General features: G+C 38.6%; 1 non-coding gene across 1 annotated transcript; it reads left to right on the top strand.

Annotated features, from left to right (window-relative positions):
* The first annotated feature begins 5,815 nt into the window (after window positions 1–5,815).
* LOC141694881 (small nucleolar RNA R71) lies at window positions 5,816–5,922 on the top strand. Its single transcript, XR_012564160.1, has one exon. It is a non-coding gene; the product is annotated as a small nucleolar RNA R71 (small nucleolar RNA).
* Window positions 5,923–9,110: the final 3,188 nt, after the last annotated feature.

Here is a 9,110-nt window from a genome sequence, read left to right as displayed (position 1 = left end):
TTCTAAACATTGTTCCTTTCAAATTGGTTTAGCTCCTCCTGCATAGCTAAAATCCAATCAGGATCCAACAGAGCTTCTTCTACCTTCTTTGGTTCTTCCTTAGATAAGAAGCTGCTATATAGGCATTCTTCTTGAGTTGTGTTAGGGCGAAAACACGCGCTAATATTCACGCAAGTATACGCGTTCGCAAGTAGTATAAGATATAAATCAGATTCGTTCCCATAGAGACTGGTTTAGGTTAAGTTCAATTTATGCACCTATGCAACAATGTATGGTTATCGCTCAATGCTAAGACAAATAACAAATTGGGTTTTTATTAAACTAAGAGATTATACTAAATAACATTAACTAAGAGAATTGAGGTTGAATTACTATATATGACAAACATGGGATTCTAACTTCATTAAATACTTCATTCAATAGCCTTATTGTTCTTAACCTTAGCATGTGATGGTGATGACACTAATCAGATAACACGAAACTGATAAAGGCCAACTTTCGTTACACGAGTACCATTCTACCAAACATCCACAAAAGAGATACAAGCTGAATAGGCACCAATTATATTGAGACCCTATATGTCTATAGAATTTGATAACATAACGGTTTAAGCATAAGTTATCTATCTTGATTACATAGGGCAAGTAAAATGGTTAGAGTTACCTACGAATCATGCATACAATACATGAACCTATGCTAGCATGACAAGTTCTAAACCTCTATATTCACTGTCACTTCAATAGAGATTAACACGCTATCTTATATGTTAGCTACGCACATAAGATGAATAAGCACAACCAATACTAGGATATCAATCAATCACCACACACCAAGATATCGAAACAAATTAATTATTGAAATCTGTAAGTAAATCCGCTAGAACCCCATGACAATGATTAGCCCATAATTGAACTCATCGTCACCATGGGTTCCAATGAAAGTATGGTATAAACAAAGTCTTAATAAACTGAATAATAATTAAAGTACGAATAAACGAGATCTAGGTTCAACAAGAACGAAAACGAGCATCCAAAGTTACAACTAATTCAAAGAATCACAAGTTGAAAATAAGATCTTATTTTTCGGAGTTGTTCTGTGCTTCTAGGTCTTCTCTTTGATATCCCAATCTTCCCGGATGATGAAAACCCTTTTTTTAAGTATATATACACCCCTAGTGGACCTGGACCCTTAAAATCATCAAATTCACTCAAAAAAGGCTTTTTCAGCGACCAACCGCGCCTAGAGATGCACAAAAAGCCCGGGCCCGAAAATCTGGCCCAGCCCGATTCGGTCAAAGCCCGGCCCGGTCCCGGCCCGGGCTTCGGGCCTCGACGGGCCCTATATTTTTAGGCAAAGCCCGGTCCGACCCGGTTAAAAGCCCGGGCTTCGGCCCGGCCCGGCCCGATTAAAAGCCCGAAAAAGCCCGGTTATAATCTGATTATTCTAATATATTTTCTTATATATTTATAAATTCACATTTACTATAAATATAAATAATACTTTAAACACATATATATTTACATATTTGTGATTAATAATATTATTTATATACTTCGTTGCATAAATAATGAAAGAAGATATAATAAGTACACTATATATATTTTGATATCATTGTTATGAATATTTGGATATCATTGTTATCATAACAATGATATCATTGTTATCATTATTATCATAACAATGATAAAATATATTATATAAATATGTTTATTTTTTGCCGAACTTAAATATTTTCAACGAGGTAATGTTTTCATAAAATATTCCATGTAAACTAATACAGTTTTACGATGATCTAGTTGCTAACACATGTATTCTTAAGAATCTCTAATAATACTCGATCCAATTTAAATTAGAAAAAAACCCGGCCTGATCCGATCCGGCCCGAAAAAAAGCCCGGTTAGGCCCGCCTCGAGGGCCCAAATGGGCTTTGACATTTCCGGAAAGCCCCGCCCAGCCCGGCCCGGTCAAAGTCAAAGCCCGAAAAGCCCGGCCCGGTCAAAGCCGGGGCTTTTTAAGGCCCGTTCAAAGCCCGGTCCGGTGGGCCTTTTGTGCATCTCTAGCCGCGCCTTGGGCGGCCGCTCAGCTCTCCGGGTGGGCGCTCAGCTCTCTGGGCGGCCGCTCAGCTCTCTGGGCGGCCGCGCAGCTCCTGTCTGGAAAATTTTCTGATGAATCTTGTTTTGGCCATAACTTGAGTTCTACTCGTCAGAATTAGGCGATTCGACTATCCACGCGAAGCTAAAGAGATTCTATAAAACTTGACAATGGCCTTGGGTTCTAATTCTGATCACTTTTTATCATATTTCCTTTAAAAGCTCTTTTCTTCATATAACTGATACCTGAAATGCAATAACACAAAAACACATCAAAATACCAACAACTTGAGTCCAAAATACCAATTTAAGCTTGTAATAAAGCGTTCCATGTGGATATAAAATCCACTTATCACACCCCCAAACTTGAATCGATGCTTGTCCTCAAGCATAAACAGACTCAAAACTACAAAACAAATCTAATGCATGAATGCAACTACGTGAATGCAACTAAATGATAATGCAATCGATCCCCTCAGAATAACCATAACCAAATGAATAAGCCAATGCCTCTAAGAATGCAATGACTTTAAACAGAGCTCGAATAAATCCCACAAACTAACTCACAAACCAGAAACGTGCGTGTGTGGATGCTTAACAGATATACTCTCGATACTAGATCAATAACCATAACTTATCTATCATCAAAACAATCAAACATTTATAAACAGAATAGACAATAAACGCATTATGACTCACAACACCTCCTTTCAACTAGAGTTATACAAGGATTCACACTATTATTGAACACATAGCAAAGATGCTTATTTGACCGTGCAATGAATGAGGTCCCAAAAGACTTATGCAATAATACCCATGTAGCAAGCGTTAGGTTAGTGGATCACAGACTATAAAAGCCTTAGGTCACTAGGCACAAAGTCCCCTAGAACTTAATAACTCGAGTATTAAAGAGCTCACTCTTGATCAATTATGCATAAACACATACTTTTTTTTCTTTTTTTCTCTTTTTTTCTTTTTTCTTTCTTTTTTTTCAACAATTTCTGAATGAGTGCATTTCGCTCCATCTCATTCAACCCTAGACTACTCATAAAAATATGAGCCGGCTACTAGCCATTTGACGCCTAGCCTTACAACAACTAGCAATGAAATCCAAGTTTTTCTCCAGATAAAAAAAATCAGTGTTTTTACGTCATTACGAGAATATCACAAATTCTAAATATAACCAAGTGATTAAATCTCAACAACAAACAAGTATGATCATGATCTAGATCAAAAGCAACCCTATAAGACTTTGTGAAAATATTTGTTTCTGGCATGCAAATCAATTCATTAAGACTTAAACATCCCTTTATTCGTCATCACCACACTGAAATCAACATCAACTTATCAAATATCATAGTTCATCTTAAGGGATCATGCTAAATATGCATGCAAATGCAACTATATGAAATCACATAAAAACAAACAAATATGTCCTAAATGAACAATCATGCAAAAATATGAATGAACTATAACTAAACATGCAATATGAATCTATATGAATCTATATGGACACACACTACTAATCCTTACATTATCACCCCCAAACTTAAAATTTTCAATGTCCTCATTGAAGGTAATAATAAGGATTTCAGGCATACCTAGTCGTCGGAAAGATCACCCTCTTCGGGTGGAGGATCAGGTGGCCAATCAACCTCGCCATTAGTGTCTCGGAAAATAGTACTGAAAGCGTGTGTCAAATCTTCAGCAAAATAACGGTGGATGACATGCATGGCCTCCATACGCCTAGTCAATCTTCTATACTGTGCATCACCAACACCAGTCCTATCAACTACATGTTGCACATGAGAAGAACCCTCCGTAGGCACGGCAGAAACCGGTCGGTCACCCTCTACATCGTCAAAAGTATATCCAAACCCCTTGTCAGGGGGTGCACCAAAGAATGAATAACTCAAGTGATCTGGCATTCGGTTGAGCTCAAGTGTGGGAGCTTCTTGAATAAATGGTTCAAAATGCTCCTGATAAATTTTCAGCTCTGCTAACCCAAGGGAATCGAATGGCATATCCAACTTCCTCTTCCATGGAGGTGCATTCAAAACCTGCAGTTGCTCTACTTTAAAGCACTCCTCTTTAGTTGTGGGTAACTTTATTTCCTTGAACACATTAAAAGTGACCTTTTGATCGTAAACCTTCATCGAAAGCTCTCCTTTTTGTAGATCGATCATAGTTCGGCCTGTAGCCAAGAATGGTCTTCCCAAGATGATGGGAATCTTCTTATCTTCCTCGAAATCAAGAATTACAAAGTCAGCAGGGAAGAAGAGTTTATCCACCTTGACCAAGACATCTTCCACTATACCTCATGGATAAGCGATGGAACGGTCAGCTAGTTGCAATGACATGTATGTTGGTTTCGGATCATGCAGACCAAGCTTCTTGAAGATAGATAAGGGCATCAGATTGATGCTAGCTCCTAAATCACATAAACACTTGTCGAACGACAAGTTTCCTATGGTACAAGAAATAGTGAAGCTTCCAGGATCTTTAAGCTTCAGAGGCAACTTCTGTTGCAGCACAGCACTGCATTCCTCCGTTAGAGCAATGGTCTCTAAGTCATCGAGCTTCACTTTCTGAGAGAGAATACCTTTCATAAACCTCATATAGCTAGGCATCTGTTCAAGAGCTTCAGCGAAAGGTATGTTGATATGAAGTTTCTTGAACACCTCCAAAAACTTCTCAAACTGCTTATCCAGCTTTTTCTTCTGCAACCTCTTAGGAAAAGGAGGTGGAGGATAGATCTGTTTCTCCCCTGTATTACCCTCATGAGGAGTGTGTTCCACAGTAGTCTTTCTTGGTTCCACCTCTGCTTCCTTCTACACACCTTCTTCAGCCACAACTGCATTTTCTGAAACTTGAGATTTTTCAAGCTCTTTGTCTTGCTGAACTTGGGGGCTTGCGACCTTTCCAGACCTTAAGGGGATGGCGTTCACCTGTTCTTCAACTTCCCTCTTGCCTGGATGGGCTTCTGTATCACTAGGAAGCATTCATGGTGGCCGATTCAATAAGGCATTAGCAATTTGCCCTATTTGATTCTCCAGAGTCTTGATAGAAATAGCCTGGCTTTGGCATATAAGAGCCTGGTTTTTGCACATAAGCCGCAACTCCTCCAATTCAGATTTTTCATTCGAAGATAGACCTGCATCATGATTTTGTTGTTGAATTTGGAGTTATTGTTTTGGTGCAATTTTGTTGCTGAAAACCAGAAGGGTTGAATAGCTTATTTCCAAACTGCTGGAACGGCTGTTGCATCGCATTCTGATTGTTGCTCCAGCTGAAGTTAGGATGATTCCAGTTGTCAGGATGTAAGTGTCTGGAACTGGTTGCTGCGATCTCTGAAAGTTGCTCACAAACTGAGATGATTCACTAGATATAGCGCATTGCTCTGTCACATGCGGACCTGCACACAGCTCATAAACACTAATTATCTGCTTAACACCATAGTAGCCAGAGAATCGATCTTCATAGACAACGCCTTTAGTTGAGCAGTGATAGTCGTAGTTGTATCCACCTCAAGAACTCCTGCTACCTTGCTCTGTGGCAATCTCTGGGTTGGATACTGATATTCAGTAGCAGCCATCAGTTCAATTAGATCATAAGCTTCCTCATAGCTCTTTGCCCATAATGCTCCACCTGCTGCTGCATCAAGCATGGGTCTGGACTGTGCTCCCAACCCATTGTAAAAATAATTGATGATCATCCAATCAGGCATTCCATAATGAGGACACTTCCTAAGCATCTCCTTGTAGCGCTCTCAAGCTTCATATAAAGATTCTCCTTATTGATGCGCAAATTGAGTAAGAGTATTCCTGATTGCAGCTATCTTCGCCATAGGGAAGAATTTAGTAAGAAACTTCTGAGCAAGGTCTTCCAAAGTAGTAATCGAACCAGCTGGTAGAGAGTATAACCAGCTCTTAGCCTTGTCCCTCGGAGAGAATGGGAACAGTCTCAGCTTCACAGCATCTTGAGAAACACCATTGAACCTGAAGGTGTCGCAGATCTCTATGAAATCCCTAATATATGTATTGGGATCTTCCGTTGGAGAACCCCCAAACTGAACTAAAGTCTGTACCCATTGAATTATGCCAGGCTTGATCTCAAAGGTATTAGCTGTGATAGCTGGCCGGATAATGCTAGATTGAATGTCATTGATCTTGGGTTGAGAAAAATCCATCAAGGCTTTCGTTCATGCTGTTGGATCTCCCATTGTAATGAGTACCTGAAACATAAACAAATAAACCGTGAAAGTAAAAGAATCCAAGTCACTGGACTTTAACGACCACTGATGACAAGCATATAAACCAAAAATTAACACCGAGTCCCCGGCAGCGGCGCCAAAAACTTGTTAGGGCAAAAACACGCGCTAATATTCACGCAAGTATACGCGTTAGCAAGTAGTATAAGATATAAATCAGATTCGTTCCCACAGAGACTGGTTTAGGTTAAGTTCAATTTATGCACCTATGCAACAATGTATGGTTATCGCTCAATGCTAAGATAAATAACAAATTGGGTTTTTATTAAACTAAGAAATTATACTAAATAACATTAACTAAGAGAATTGAGGTTGAATTACTATATATGACAAATATGGGATTCTAACTTCATTAAATACTTCATTCAATAGCCTTATTGTTCTTAACCTTAGCATGTGATGGTGATGACACTAATCAGGTAACACGAAACTGATAAATGCCAACTTTTGTTGCACGAGTACCATTCTACCAGACATCCACAAAAGAGATAGAAGCTGAATAGGCACCAATTATATTGAGACCCTTTATGTCTATAGTTGACAACATAACGGTTTAAGCATAAGTTATCTATCTTGATTACATAGGGCAAGTAAAACGGTTAGAATTACCTATGAATCATGCATACAATACATGAACTTATGCTAGCATGGCAAGTTCTAAACCTCTATATTCATTATCGCTTCAATAGAGATTAACACGCTATCTTATATATTAGCTACGCACATAAGACGAATAAGCACAGCCAATACTAGGATATCAATCAATCACCACACATCAAGATATCGAAATAAATTAATTATTGAAATCCATAAGTAAATCCGCTAGAACCCCGTGACAATGATTAGCCCATAATTGAACTCATCGTCGCCATGGGTTCCAATGAAAGCATGGTATAAACAAGGTCTTAATAAACTGAATAATAATTAAAGTACGAATAAACGAGATCTAGGTTCAACAAGAATGAAAACGAGCATCCAAAGTTACAACTAATTCAAAGAATCACAAGTTGAAAACAAGATCTTCTTTTTCGGAGTTGTTCTGTGCTTCTAGGTCTTCTCCTTGATATCCCAATCCTCCCGGATGATGAAAACCTTTTTTTTAAGTATATATACGCCCCTAGTGGACCTAGACCCTTAAAATCGTCAAATTCCACTCAAAAAGGCTTTTTCAGCGAAATCAGCGACCAGCCGCGCCTTGGGTGGCCGCTCAGCTCTCCGGGCGAGCGCTCAGCTCTCTGGGCGGCCGCTCAGCTCCTGTCTGGAAATTTTTTTGATGAATCTTGTTTTGGCCATAACTTGAGTTCTACTCGTCAGAATTAGGCGATTCAACTGCCCACGCGAAGCTAATGAGATTCTCTACAACTTGACAATGGCCTTGGCTTCCAATTCTGATCACTTTTTATCATATTTCCTTTAAAAGCTCTTTTCTTCATATAACTGATACCTGAAATGCAATAACACAAAAACACATCAAAATACCAACAACTTGAGTCCAAAACACCAATTTAAGCTTGTAATAAAGCATTCCAAGTGGATATAAAATCCATTTATCAAGTTGATTTCCTTGTTTGAACTCTAGAAGATGCATCACCAATAATTAGCTCATAGGAGTGATCTCTTGTCCATTTTCTCTATTGTGGTAGATTTGCTATAGATGAAGAGGCCTTATTGTTGTCTTGATGTGTGATTGAGTTTTGATTATGAGAAACTCCCCCTGAGTTAGTCAGTCTTTGATTTGAGAAAGGGGAACTTTCTGTGTGTGATCTACCTTGACTTTCAGCTTCTCTCAGTGACCCGACGGATGAAACACTTTGAGTTCCGACGGATGAGGCTGATTGTCTCCCGATGGATGATGCAGATTATCTCCCGACGGATGAAGCATTTTGTAACTCGATGGATGTTGAGTTATTAGCTTCATTAGTTGTAGATTTTTCTACACTATCCTTAGTTGTAGTTTTTTGATCACTTTCATCATCACTGTCATCACTAACCATCTTCACATTTTCAAATTTGAGGCTCTCATGGAAATCTCCATCTTGCAGTCCTTCAATCTTTTTATCATCAAACACAACACGTATTGATTCCACAACAATGTTGGTTCTTAGATTGTAGACTCTATATGCTTTTCCCACAGCATATCCAACAAAAATTCATTCATCTGCTTTAGCATCAAACTTCACATGTTGATCAGTTTGATTCTTCAAGATATAGCATTTGCATCCAAAGACATGAAGAAAATTTAGAGTTGGTTTCCTGTTCTTGAACAATTGGTAGGGTGTCATACACTTTTCTTGATTAATCAAAGAAATATTCTGAGTGTAGCATATAGTATTTACAGCTTCAGCCCAGAAGTATGTTGGTAACTTTGATTCTTCAAGCATTATCCTTGCAGCTTCAATAAGGGATCTGTTCTTTCTTTCTACCACTCCATTTTATTGTGGAGTCCTTGCTGCAGAAAATTCATGCATAATCCCAATTTCTTCACAGAATGATCTCATCACAGAATTCTTGAACTCAGTTCCATTGTCACTCCTGATTCTTCTTACTTTAAAATCAGGATGATTATTGACTTGCCTTATGTGATTGATGATGATTTCACTAGCTTCATCTTTAGACTTTAGGAAATATGTCCAAGAGAACTTTGAGAAATCATCCACAATTACTAGGCAAAATATTTTCCTTGAGATGGACAACACATTGACTGGTCCAAACAAATCCATGTGTAGCAATTGCAAAGGTTCTTCAATTGT

Source organism: Apium graveolens, chromosome 10 (genome assembly GCF_009905375.1).
Source record: "Apium graveolens cultivar Ventura chromosome 10, ASM990537v1, whole genome shotgun sequence".
NCBI classification, from domain to species: domain Eukaryota; kingdom Viridiplantae; phylum Streptophyta; class Magnoliopsida; order Apiales; family Apiaceae; genus Apium; species Apium graveolens.
The sequence above is the reverse complement of the archived record's forward strand: the minus strand, read 5'-3'. Positions and strand labels throughout refer to the sequence as shown.